Below are 14,404 nucleotides of genomic sequence, written 5' to 3' on the forward strand. Positions count from 1 at the left end.
AGATATTCACAAAACTGAACATGTTTTCTAATCAAAATTGGTTTGCTTTATTCTGGAGCAGCATTTCCACACTTACCAGTTTAAAATATTTGCTGACTCTCTTGCTAGAGCTGTTCAAGCAGTTAGAACCTTGGAAGGTTCCAGGAGGATGTTTAATCTGTATCCAAGCAATGTCCCTTTATGCAGAGTGGCCTTCTGGACCCTCGACCATACACGAGTATGTGGCTGGGGACCACTGAGCCTCATGGCCTCCTACTGAAGAAAGATGGCGAGAGAATGTCAGGAAAAAGTTCAAGAACTTTATCCCTGATGAATTTCATTAAAAGAAAGGGCAATCTGTGCTGTTATGCTAATACCTGCAATAGCAATTTTATTATGTCCGTTAACCTATAGTCAAGGAATAACATTATTATAGTTCTTATAGCTTTTCAAAGTACTTCCATAACTATTAGCTCATTTGGACTGCACAGCAACCCTATGATACAGGTGGGGCATATTTTACAGATAAGAAATTAGGATGCAGAAAAGTTGGGATTAGGACAAAATCACACAGAGTAAGGATAAGGCCTAGATCTCAGGACACTTGATGCAGTGCACTTTCCACACCATGGACAGGCTGAGGACCAGAATGCCTGCTTTTTCTGAGGGAAATGGCCCAAAAAGCCTCCTTCCTGCACAATTTGCTATAGTTATATCTTAGGAAAGAACTAGCCTATGGGTGAATGGATAGGGGTTGGTGCTTGAGCAGAGGATAACCATCTGTGGGTTGAGCATGAAGGGGCCAAGTGCCTCTGACCAAGTTTGGTGTGGATTCTACTCACTAGAATTTTCCAGATCAGATGGAGGCAACCCAACCCAATTCAATCTTCTCTCTTGGGAACTGTGGATCCTGGTAGCAAATGAGAAGGCGGATCTAGTTCTCCTTTGCAAGAAGCCTGCTGTACAAATCTGCCTAAAAGCAGTGGGCCTCAGAGTGAAGGTGTCACTTGAGGTTTTGATGTAGCCAAGTTGACTTTGCCAAAATACAAACTATTGCATCTTCGGCTCTCTGGTAATGGAAGCACCAGACATCCTTACCTCCCTCATCCAGAACTTCTTCCCTACCCTGTCCTTGCTGGTATGAGATGGGGTCAGAAATGGGTTGAGAGTCTGATGGATACATTACTTAGTGATAAAAAAAAAAAAAACCCAGAGTTTTAACACTGGCTTTTTGAAATGATTGGTGGGAAAAAAAATCCCTGTACTGCTCCAAGTTTCTATGGATCCTATGAACCTCTATTGCAGAAAGTAACCAGAATGTGGCTCGATATTATTTAGATATATCAATCTATTTTGTCTTTCTTTTCCTTCCCTTCCTACAAACAAGTAATTTGATTGGTCATTGCCTCTGGGGAGGCAGGCCACAAGGTAGAGTGAAAGTCTTTCTGGCTTCCATATTACTAAAGCTTAAGTTGTTAGGGAAAACTTTCCAATGGGGGTATTAGCAGCCCTAAAAGGGGCTTTGGAAGTGTATGCCATGAGTTTTATTGGTAGTTTAAATGAATGGAAGGTACTGTCCACATTTTGTTCTCTAGGGGCTAGAGATGCTAAGTGTCTAATAATGAATGGGCAGGAGCTGTCCTGCACCAAATGCCTGTGGTGGCCTCTTGTCAATTTTGGAGAGGAGATTTGGGAGCACAGGCCTAGTGTCTTGAAGAAACATAAAGGCAGAAGGATTCCCCAGCGCCTAAAAGAGATTTCCTCACAGCTGGGAAGAGTGAAAAGGGAGGAGAGAGAAGAGGAAGGGGAGAAGTAGAGAAAAGTCTGTGAGTTCTGACTGAAGAGGGGATTTGCTCCCTGAGACCTGACAATATGTCTACATAAGGGGCAAGACTTCAGAGTGAAGTGCATGCATGATACATCTAGACCAGGCTTTCTCAACCTTGGCACAATTGGCAGTTTAGGCCAGATAATTCTTTGTTGTGTGGCAGCACAGGGGTTTGGCTTCCATGGAATACCTATAAAGAGCTAATGTACATCCAGAATTTACCATGATATCTGGTATTCTCTTCCCCGTTTCTTGTATTGGGAAGGCAAGACAACAATCCTCTAGTGATGGGCTCTGCTTGAAGGAAACAGCTAATTCTTAGTTGGGCATTCTCTATCAGGCCTTGGGGGATAGCAGACTGTCTGGGGAAAAGAGGGGTAGCCTGTGCGGCCCAATTCTGTATGCTGCTGGTGACATACACAGAGACTGTCCTTCATGGGGTCCCTGGGTGCTTTAGCTGGATTATGGTCCTCTGTCTGGCTGACTATATACTTATTGCTCTTTTATTTATTGTTTCACAGTCTGAATAACTCCTTGTTCCCATCCCACCCATGGGACAGATTTGCAGAGCTCCCAGATTGCCATAGAATCCTCATTTGTGAGTCCATCATTGCTTTTCCAGCTCTTTTCCCAGCATGGCTTCAACACCAGCCTGGAAACGTCTGGTGGAAAAGCTGACATTTGGCTCTGTCTTCTCAGTTCTCAGACTTTTCCTTGAGAGGGTGATGAGACACTATTTTGAGATCATAATTTTATGCTGAACAGTTCCCCTTAGAACAATGCATTTTGTATTTAAATTTAAATTGGAGTTTGAGAGGTGTGAAAGTTAGAGGAACTATGTCCATATTTTCATTATAGATACTCCTCATTCCCAACAGTTGTTAGAGAGATCTTCAACACTTCCCACTTTACATCTGGTTTCTAATTCAGTTAGAATCGTGTTATGTTTCCTCTGAATATGATAGTTAGGAACAAATAGCGATTGTCAGAATAATTCTCTCCAACATGATAGCAAACACTTTTCTGGAAGACAAAAGAGTCTGGCTCTAAAATAAATAATAATAAAGGATTCAACTAAAGTTGCCAAAACCAGTCCTTTAACATTGAAGTTGGTCAAGGGATTGTCCTGAATTTTTAGCTTATATTCAACCACAACATTTACTTTTACCTCTGGGCTTATTTCCATCCAGGAAAGGGCTAATATTTATAAATTACCCACTATATTGCTAACCTTTATATATATTATCTCAATTTATTAAAAAATACTTTTTTTTTTTAGAATGAGAGAGAGAGAGAGAGAAAGAGAGAGAGCATGAGCACGAGCAGGGAAAGGCTGAGGGAGAGGAGGAGAGAGAATCCTAAACAGGCTCCATGCCCAGCATGGAGCCCAAAAAATACTTTCAAAGCTCATTAGTTTTGGTCACATATAAACTAGAAGACTAGATATACTGAAAGGCCACTAACTCTACAAGGTAGGTCATGGCTGAGTGGCAGAGTACCCTGGTTGTTCAGAGAGATGAAATCCCAAGTCTGAGGAGCTACTGAAGGTTTTCACAGAGGCGGCTTCCTCCAGGAAGGTCTCCTAAATTCTTTTCTTCATTTTTCTCCACCAAACTAAAGTTAACTCTCCTATTCTAGAATTTTCACACCACTTTATTTCTAGTACTAGACACCCAATACCTAGTACTATTTATTGATGTTTTATCTCCCTTTTAGACAGAAGATTGTCTTTTTCACTCATCTCCCTGTGGATGCCTTGACTAGGATCTTGTACTCAGAAGGTAGAGTAGGCTGAGTAGATACCGTTGAGTGAATGAACCAATGAATGAACGAATGAACAAATAAATAAATGAATGAGTTGATATGGGATTTGAGCTGGATCTTGAAGGATAGGCAGAAAAAAAATAATAAATCCATCATAAATTAGAAACCATCTGGCTAGCATCCATCTGGAGTCCTTACTGAGGTTTTTCACTAGCCATGCTAAGAACCATGCAGTTTTTTTTCCTCCTCTAGGTCCCACCCTGACACTCATTAGAATTGTTTACAAGTAGCATGGACTTTAGTGACATCAAGGCTTTGTTGGGATAGGGAGTTGGCACTTAATTGCAGAGACCCCATTACTTCCCCGCAGGAGGCTGTCACTTCTCCAAAGTGCGCTACCTCTGGTGCCAATCTCTCGCTCATGCATTCTCCTCCTGACTGCTGGGAGCACATAGGCATGCTGCATGTCACCTGCTCCTCTGGCTCTTGACAATCTCCCTCCTTTGTTTCCAAATCCTACACAAATTGCTTGGTTGACAATCAAAGCCTGCTAACATCAAACAGCTGCTATAGACAGGTGTGTTCTACAGTTACCTGCTGTTTGCTTTCCTCAGCGGGGACTGATATGACAAACAGAACCAGGAGCTGGGTGCCCACTTCCTACTAGCGTTTTTCAGACTTGGAAATTCACCCTAAAAATAGCCTTCCTCCGTCCTCATCAGTGTGTGGCTGGCTGGGATGCTGTACTGCCCCACCGATTATTGCAGTGCTTTGCAAAAAGCTGGGAATCACAGTGGATGCATCCAAGCAAAGAGGCTGCATAGTTCTGAAACTCTTGATTTCTAAAGAATACCCAGGAGCCTTAAAATATTTTCCAGATTTTTCTTTCTTGTTAATGTGTTAGTAGGAGTGTTGTTTCCTGCTTTCTGCTTTTAGCAGTCTTCCCATAGGTCTCAGGTTTTGACCTTTGAAAATTGCTGTAACTATCCTGGAGTTTAATCTCCCATAATGCGGGGGGGCGGTTACGTGGGTATGGCAGGTTGGTGGAGGAACAGATTCCCACTTCTAACATTCCTTCCTGTTATGCTGTGTTATTCTAGCAACTGTCCTTTTCCATACTCTTTTATCCACTAGGTTCTTTTGCACCTAGGCTTCTGGATGTGATTGAAGTTTTGCCAGTTAGATAAAAGTGCATGAATTGTGGAAGGTGACATGGGGCAGAGCCCATGTTTCCTGGGGCCATTGTTTCTCTGACAGCACCTTCATGGCTGTGTTGGGATTTTCAACCATGGTTGCTTCCTGATTGTACTGCTTCCTGATCATGGCAGCTTCCTGGTGACAAACCAAGCAGCAGTTTCCTTGGTGGACTTCTGCTTGGAGTCACTCCAGAAAGCTCCACCTAGCATCTGTCTCTTCAGCTTTTCTCATAATTTTGTAAGTCATTTGATATCCCACTTTAACTTGCTAAAGTGAATTCTCTTCTCTGTGACTGACCCTTAATCAACACTGAGGACAATTGGTCTAGACATTTATCCCCCACTACTTGGCAGGGTGCACTGAGGTAATCAGCCAGCTGGCAGGGGTGAGAGCCTCAGGCTGGAGGCTGGGAGAGAGGAGGAGCACTGTCCTCCAAGGAAGAACCTCTTTGCCTCTGTGCCTCTGCTCGGGCCCTTCCGCCTGCTTGGGATAGTCTTTCTTCCACCACTATATCCCTCTTCCTTTGAGAGCCACTCCTTTTCCCAAGCTGGAAGTAGTTTTTGCTTCTCTAAACTCTATGTGCCCTCAGGACACTTCTATTATGAGATGATGTACGTATGGGCCTGATAAAATTTGACAGGAATAAAAGAACAGAGGAGAGGATATAGATACACAGCTCTGCTCCCTGGCTATAGCCTGATCTACCATTTTCCATCACTTGCCTTCAAATGGATTTTGGGGTCTTTCAAAGACCTCATATCAGTTTAAATGATGGCATCACACTGCCCTGTAGTACTTTCTGTGATAATGGAAATGTTCTAGATCTACACTGTCCAGCGGGGTAGCCCTAGGCACAGGGGACTATTAGGCACTTGAAATGTGACTGGTGTAACTGGAGAGCTGAATTTTAAAATTTTGCTTAATTTTTTAAAAAGATTTTATTCATTTATCAGAGAGAGAAAGAGAGCACACAAGCAGGGGGAGCGTTAGGCAGAGGGAGGGAGAAGCAGGCTCCCCACTGAGCAAGGAGCCCGATGTGGGACTCAATCCCAGGACCCTGGGATCATCACCTGACCCAAAGGCAGACGCGTAAGAGACTGAGCCACCCAGGTGTCCCAAGATTTGGCTTAATTTTAATTTGAATTTAAGGAGCCACAGTGGCTAGTGGCTGCCAGATTGGAGGGCAAATTAGAGTACATACTACTTTGACTGGCACATGGGCCAGGACCCTCTAGATGTCATTGTCAGTGTTTATGGGCTGGAAATTTGCCTTTCTGGCCCAGGACCAGGGCTTAAACCTTAGGTGAAAGACAGAGAAGTGGAAGCTTCATGGGGGGAGGTGACAAACAGGAGATTAGCTTTTAAATACTCTTTTCCCTAATTTTTAAAAGTGATCTGACTCTTTAGAAATGAGTGACATTTCCTACTTCTTGTACCATTGAAGTGCAGACTGTGGTATAACAGAGGCAGAATGTCACTAAAAGAATTGTTTGGCCACATGTTGAGTGGATCTCCTGCCACGGATCAGCATTGAATGGATGACTTCCTTTGGAAAAGATAATCAGTTTCCCATCAAGAAATGCCCCCCCCTCCTCCACCCCAGCTCTGTTGCATCTCCTACAGTAACTGCAAGTGTGTGCCCAGTTGCAGTGGATGTCAAGGTTGAAAACAAACCCCTGTGGGCATCCTGGATTGCTGTGGGTAGGTTGAACCCAACACATTCTTGTCTTGGCCACTTTGCAGGCTCTTACTACACACACAAAAGGATATGACACAAGCACAGGGCTGGGATCAATGCTGGAAATGCAGAGTATAGCACATATGATGAGCACACATCTGTGGTCACCTGGCTGCAGAGTAGCCTCTTTTCATGAAGTTCTGAAAATGTATGTGTAAGCCCTTTTGTTTATAGTATCTCTTTCATAGAACTCTTATGGATCAGCATTTCAGATCCTAAGAGAAGACAGTCCTCGGATTTAGTCCTTTCTGTAATAAATCTGCCATAGGAGATATAATCACCAACCATACTTGGGTTCATTCTGCTAAGTGCTCATATTCTTACTTAAAAAACAGAATTCTCTCACATATATAAATTATTTTTTCTGCTGGGCACATAGATTTACACACAGACAAAAATCATACATCCATGGTCACAACTTGTGAATCTAGAATTTAATGACACTAGGGGAATCATCTAAGTATCAGCTTGGTCCCGGTTGATCTCCAAACAGTTTTGGGTGGACTGCTGGGAAGATAAGCACACCTGCTTGGCCTGGGAAGGGATCTGAACCTGGAATTCTGAATATAAAGTTCAGGTGCTTCTCTGGTATGCTAAATGGCTTCATTGAGGGAGATGCTGCTGCACGCTCAGTTGGAAACCTTCCCTCTCTCCTTCTCCTTGCCCACTCTGCTTCACTCCTTACTCCCTGTCATCTACCCCCCATGCTGTGCATAGTCTTACATGTCCAGGCGCAATTCCACCCTCCAAAGCCAGAGTTTCTGTGTGCTTCACTTGGAGGGAGGAGATGATGGATAAGACTGGCAATCTCTCTCCTTCCCCTTCTGCAAGGTCATCCTTCTCTTTCTTCTGGAACTCTATTTTTTCCCTCATCCCAAATCCCCATCCCTCTCCAACTCCTCTTGGCTAACGACATGAAACTTGCTCTCACCCAGGGCTCCTCTGAATTTAATCAGGAAGTTGATATTGTGCTGTAATAAGCCTCAAACATCTCCTCTTAGGATAAACATAAATAATTAACTTTAAAATTTTTTTAAAAATTCATTTGAGAGAGAGAGAGCACAAGCAGGGGGAGCGGCAGAGGGAGAGGGAGAAGCAGGCTCTCAGCTGAGCAGGGAGCCCAAAGCAGGACCCCTGGATCATGACCTGAGCCAAAGGCATATGCTTACCAACTGAGCCACCCAGGCGCCCCAGGAATTAACTTTTTATTATGGAAAATATCAAATACATACAAAGGTTGAGAGAGGAGTATAATGAATCATCCACTTCCACAATGATCAATAGTTTACCATTTTTGCTTCATCCATCCCACATCTACTTTTTTGCTTGAGTTTTTTTTAAAGCAAATCTAAGTCATTGTATTATTTCTCCTACAAACATTTCTGTAGTTATCCCTAACGGATAAGAACTTAAAAAATATCATTGTCATGCCTATCAAAATTCACAAAAATTCCTTGCTGTCATCAATATTTAAATAGCAGCTGATCATTTTTTGTGTAAGTAAAAATTGATACCTATTGCCTTTTGAAAATGTAATTAGGCAGTAGATTTCAAGTTATAAAATGCCTATACCCTTTGACTCTGTGTTCCACCATGTAGAAATTTATCTTAGCATATACTACATCTAATGAACTATGCAGAGATAGCATGGTTTATGATAGTCTGAAATGGAAAGCAACCTAAATGGTCATTAACCAGGGTTGACTGAGGCATTTATACTAGGCAATTAAAAAGCTGGTAGCTCTATGTGCTTTGATATGAAAAGCTACCTGAGCCATAATTGAGTAAAAAACAATAGCAGGAAGCTATATATAACAGGAAACTTCTGGGAAGGACCTGGAAGGAGGGGGTAGGAATAAGACAGGAGAATTCCCCTTTTCACCTGATATCTTCCTGTACATTTTGAATTATTTTTACTATGAAGACATATTATTTTTATAGATAAAAATAATTAATAAAAAAGAGTACTTTCATCATGACAAGTTTGAGGAGCTCTGATTTTATGTTTCTGGTGGTTTCTTAATGTAAACACGATGGCAGAGATTACTAGTGTGCTTGCACATCTGGTTCTCCTCTTCCTCCTCCTTGACGAAGATGACATTCCTCTGCCCTCTGCAGTTAGGTAGGGCCACGTGAGTATTTCTAGCCATGGAAGTATGTGTGGAAATCATGTATGTCACTTCCAGGCTGAGGTAATGTGCCTCCTCTGTGCTCTCTTGTTCCCTGCCATGTTCACTCTAGGGACCTCCTGTTGAGATGGTAATGTCCCCAAATAGAGGGACCAGGGTCCCTGAGGTACATGCATGGAGGACCCCCAATGTTCAGACTTTGCATGAACAAGAAGAAAGCTTTTGTTGTGTTAAACTAGTAGATTTCAGGGTTTGTTACCTCAGTTTCGTTGATCTTGTCCCGACTGAATTGGTAATGGCAATAGAACCACTGAAGGCACGTAAAAAACAGGCTTCCACAGACTGCATTGCATACCCTGGTGACATTGTGTGGAGTGATTATAAACCTTTCCCACTAGCTAATGTTGGGATCATCATGCATTTGAGTTGCAAGAAAGGTAAGTACAATTCCTAGGTGCAGAATTCATATCCACCATTTGGCCATGGTGGTGACTTCAGTGAGAACATTTGTACAACCAGGAAGACTGTCCTCAGACTTGTAACATAACATTTAAGTCCAGTGATGTCTTTATGGTCTATTTTCTCTGAACCTCCTTGGCTCAAGATAGGCAGGAGCCATCACAGCTCAGCCCTGCCTATCATCCTTGATGTCCCATGGCATAACATAAGCAGGTGAACTTTAGAAGCATCAGGTGCTCTGAGGGCCTGAGTCTCTTCCTTTTCCGCTGCTCTAGGGTGACTGCTTATGAAGCTGGAAGCTGTAGTGACAACAACCAGGGAGCCAGAAAAGAAATCTCACTGCTTTGCTTTGCCTCAGTTCCAATCACCTAAAAATGAATGAATGTCCTCACTAGATAACTGCTTGCTATTGGAAGATGGAGCGGAGTTCTGAGGAAGTAAGTGAGAGTGAGTGGAGGGTATGGCAGAGATGGGACAAACTTGGAGGCACAAGAGAAAAAACAAAGCTAGATTTGAACTCAAATTCTGGCTATTACTTAGTTTCTCAGAGCCTCAGTTTCATTTTATGGGTTGTTGAAAGGTTGGAATGAGACAATGTATGTAATAATCCTTTTAGAGTAGCTGGCAAATAGGCAGAACCAGAAGTGCCTCCAGGTAGGCGGCCTCTATGACCTACATCTATTTATAACTTTTGGAGGTGAGCCAAGGCTAGGAGAGCACCAGGATGCCCACTAACTTGTAGCTGTGTTATGGATACTCTAGAAGGGCAGCTCCATAGGGTAATTCCAATGCTGCATTGGCAGCTCACCATTAGTAGCAATGCAATAATGACTGAAACTCAGAGAGCCTATATAATGAACACTTATGCTGGTCTAACCACTTTCTGTTAAGCCTTATGATAGTGCTTTGGGTGTGACTATTGTCATTTCCATCTTGCAGATGATGAAACTGAGGCCCCAAGAGGTTAAGGGTTTGCCCAAGTCCACACAGTCTATATGTGGTAGAACTAGGATTCAAACCCAGGGAGTCTGATTTGAGAGACCCCACTACCTCCCAAAGTACTGCTCTCAGCTAGCTCGATATTGCGATGATGATTATAAATAATAGGAACAACCACAAAGCTGGCTAAGAAATGTTTAGCTCCTTAAAAGTTTTTTTTTTTTTTTTTAAGATTTTATTTATTTGTGAGAGAGAGAATGAGAGACAGAGAGCATGAGAGGGAGGAGGGTCAGAGGGAGAAGCAGCCTCCCTGCTGAGCAGGGAGCCCGATGTGGGACTCGATCCCGGGACTCCAGGATCATGACCTGAGCCGAAGGCAGTTGCTTAACCAACTGAGTCACCCAGGCGCCCGCTCCTTAAAAGTTTTATAGTAAACTTCATGTGAATCAGTTTTCACCCAGAATATATGTGATATCAAAATTTTAAAAAAATGTACGTAGGAAGGGGATTTTAAGTGGGAAAATACAAGTTCTTGGCACCTCTACAGTTTTCAGGGGTTGGAAGGAATATAAGGTGTGTCAGGAAGGCAGTCTTATGCAGTATGGCTCCAATTACCTAGGGTACTATTTTGTCCTGATAGTCAGCATGGAATGGTGGATCAGATGGTGGAGAGGCTTAGGGGCTCAGCAAAGAAGTCTGGGATTTGCCTTGAGTCATTGGAGGTGATTGAGGAGGGGACAGACATAATGAAATAATGTCTGCTACTATTAATCTCGCAGTGGTGTGCAGGTGCAGGAGAAGAGAGGCTGAAGGCAGGGGGCCAACGAGAAGGCTATTGTGGGAATGAGGGTGCGGCTAGGACAGAACAGAAGGACTGAAAAGAAGGGGGTGTCTGGAAATGAAAGGAAAAACCAACAGGACTTGGTGATTAACTGGATCCTGGGGTAGGGGAAGCAGACACAGGTTTTCAGGCACAAGAAGAGATGATTTTGGGAGAAAGAAGATAGACACACTGAATTTTAAGTGAGATGGAAACAATGAAGAGCAGTGGCTAATAGGTGGCAAGAGATACTGGGCTGAGGTAGAGGAAACTCAGAGTTAGGATTTAGTAGAGAAATGGGAGCTGCAGTGGTGACAATTGGCAAAGGTTGTGAGAGCAGGACTGAGAACCAAGCAATGGGGAGAGGAAGGAGGAAGCCCTGAGAGGTGGGCAGAGTGGTGAGTGTCAGCATCAACAAAGAGAAAGGTAGAGATCAGCCCATAGAACCTTACTAGAAGACCATTGATGATATTTGAGAGCACAGTTTCAATGGTGCTGTATTAGTCAGGGTTCTTTAGGGAAACAACCAATTTTATACGTGTATGTATATAAATACATATTTTATAGATATGATTTATTACAATATTATGCATATATCATATACATATGATCTATTATAAGGAATTGGCTCACACAATTATGGAGGCTAAGAAATACCAATACCTGCAGGTGGCAAGCTGCAGACCCAGAGGAGCTGATATGTAAGTTCAAGTCCAAAGACCTGAGAATCAGGAGAGCTGATGGCGTTCTTTCCAATTCAAAAGCTATCCTGCTAGAGACCCAAGCAGAGCAGATATTTCAGTCTGAGTCTGAAGACTGGAAAAGACCAATGTCCCAGCTCAGGCAAGAGAAGTTCCCTCTTGCTTAGTCTTTTTGTTCTATTTAGGTCTTCAGTTGATTGGTTGAGGCCCACCTACATTGGGGAGAGTGATCTGCTATGCTTAGTCTACCGATTCAAATCTTAATCTCATCCAGAAACACCCTTACAGACATGGCCAGAATGTTTGACCAAATGTCCAAACAGCCCATGGCCCAGTCAAGTTGACACATAAAATTAACCATCACAAGTGCCACGCAGTCAGCTTTTTGGGGACTAAATAAGGAATGTGTGGTCGGGAAAAGGAGGCAGGAAGACATAGCCACCTACTTGAGAATGTTGGCAGCCAAAAGAAGGAGAAAAAAAATCACATGCTAAACTGAAGGGGCAGCAGGGTCAACCAAGATTTTTTTAAATGATAGAGGAGACCTTTTAGACTTGACTCTCCTTTGCTAATCCATTCGGACATTCATTTAATCTTTTTTCCCCAAAAGGTTATTGAATTGAATATACAATTTCCATTCTAACTATGTTTGCCCAAAGGTAAGTTTAAGTTAGTTTGCATTTTTGGCAGGCTTGCCAACTATTGGCAGAAAAAGATGGCTATGAAATGATCTGGGGCAAAGGGAAAATCAAGCCCATGATCTAAAATGTGTTGTGGATAAAAGTGCACGCTGCTTATAAAGATAATCAAACTTAATTGTTCTATGTTATTTGTGGCTTTTTGTCATTGATGCAGAAGGGATCCAGTTTTTTTTTTTTTTTTTGCCAGCCTGTGTCGACATGTCTTAGCATTTACTTAAATACAAGGAAATATACCCTCCAAACCTTGGTGCCAGATGAGTCAGAAGCAGTAAAGGGACCTGCCAGTTGGACCACGTGGCGAGTCAGCCGTGGCACAGTGACATGTTCCTCTCCCAGAGTGAGAGAGCAATGCTTACAACCCAGGAATCCAGACTCTGCAAAACCTTAAGGATAAATAGTGACAAAATCCTTTTTGAGCCACAGACCATTTGCTAGAATCCTAGTTCCATGTTTCACCCAGTGTCCCTTTCTCCCACACACCTCTGCTCTTAAATAGATCCCATAGACAGCTGGGCCTGGGCACTCAGTCCTGGTTAGCTTTCTTCCTGGAAATGGCATTTCTCTCCTCTTACCACTTAACCTTTTTTTTTTTTTTAATATTTATTTATTTTAGAGAGAGAGAGGGTGGAGGGTGGAGAGGGGCAGAGGGAGAGGGAGAGAGAGCCTTAAGCAGACTCTGTGATGAGTGTGGAGCCAGATGAGGGCTTTATCCCATGACCCTGAGATCATGACCTGAGCCAAAACCAAGAATCAGACACTTAGCTTAATCCACTGCACCACCCAGGCACTCCTCCTCACTTAACCTCTTAAAGCAGACCATGCAAATACCTCTCCAACAGTGCTTGTGTCCAGAAAGATATGTGCATATTGTACCTGGACAAACATGCCCATTAAGTGTCATTTCTCAGTGGCTGCGGTGTTTCTTTCCTCTCCTTTCCTTTTCTTTCTTTCTCTCTCTCTTTTTTTTAAGATTTTATTTATTTATTTGACAGAGAGAGACACAGCGAGAGAGGGAACACAAGGGAGAGGGAAAGGGAGAAGCAGGCTTCCCGCCGAGCCGGGATCCCGATACAGGGTTCGATCCCAGGATCCTGGGATCATGACCTGAGCCGAAGGCAGATGCTTAACGACTGAGCCACCCAGGCACCCTCTTTCCTTTTCTTTAACAGAGGGTTCACTCTATTTCTGGTTGAGATCCACTCATTGATTTACAACGATGTCCCACACATATTTGCAGGGTTATCACTCTATATTTATTATTATCATATCACAAGCGTACAATCAGAGATATTGCAGGTTCAGTTCCAGACCCACAATAAAGCTAATACCATAGTAAATTGAGTTGAGTGCGTTTTCTTGGTTTTCCAGTGCATATAAAAGTTATGCTTCCACCATACTGTAGTCTGTTAAGTGTGCAATAGCATTATGTCTAAAAAAAAGAATGTACATAATAAAATAATTGCAATAGTAACTTCAAAGATCAATGATCATAGATCACCATAACAGTAATAAAAAACAAGGGCACATGGGTGGCTTAGTTGGTTAAGCATCCAACTCTTGATTTTGGCTCAAGTCATGATCTCTGGATTGTGAGATGGAGCCCCATGTTGGGCTCCGTACTGGGAGTGGAGCCTGCTGAAGAGTCTCTCTCCCACTCCCCCTGCCACTCCCTGCCCCCATCTCTCCATCTCTAAAAACAAAACAAAATAAAACAAAACAAAACAGAAAAAACACACAAAAACAATAATACAATAATAATGAAAAGATGTGAAATATTGTGAGAATTACCACAATGTGACACAGAAACATGAAATGAGCAAATGCTGTTGAAAAAATGACACTGAGAGATGTGCTTGATACAGGGTTGCCACAAACCTTCAGTTTGTAAAAAATGCAATATCTGTGAAGCTCAATAAAGCAAAGTACAATAAAAGTGCTCAATATAATGTTTTTGTTAGTTTATTTGAGTATAATGATTATTATAGTGTAAAAATATAATTGAAGAAAAAATTATAGTTAACTATTACATACTTCAAAGTCGCTAAGAAACTAGATCTTTTTTTTTTTTAAGATTTTATTTATTTATTTGACAGAGATAGAGCAGGAACACAAGCAGGGGGAGTGGGAGAGGGAGAAGCAGGCTCTCTGC

The 14,404-nt window shown here is 42.5% G+C and overlaps 1 protein-coding gene across 1 annotated transcript in view; it reads right to left on the reverse strand.

The window, feature by feature from the left end:
- PMFBP1 (polyamine modulated factor 1 binding protein 1) overlaps window positions 1–14,404 on the reverse strand; it is a 191,846-nt gene that overhangs the window by 76,569 nt on the left and 100,873 nt on the right. The window contains exon 6 of the mRNA XM_025889080.2: window positions 77–255. The gene's annotated coding sequence lies outside the window, so the exon portion shown is untranslated. The remainder of the gene's footprint in view (window positions 1–76; window positions 256–14,404) is intronic.

Source organism: Callorhinus ursinus, unplaced genomic scaffold (assembly GCF_003265705.2).
Source record: "Callorhinus ursinus isolate GAN/ISIS: 27379988/994484 unplaced genomic scaffold, GSC_fseal_2.0 scaffold37, whole genome shotgun sequence".
Taxonomy (NCBI): Eukaryota; Metazoa; Chordata; class Mammalia; order Carnivora; family Otariidae; genus Callorhinus; species Callorhinus ursinus.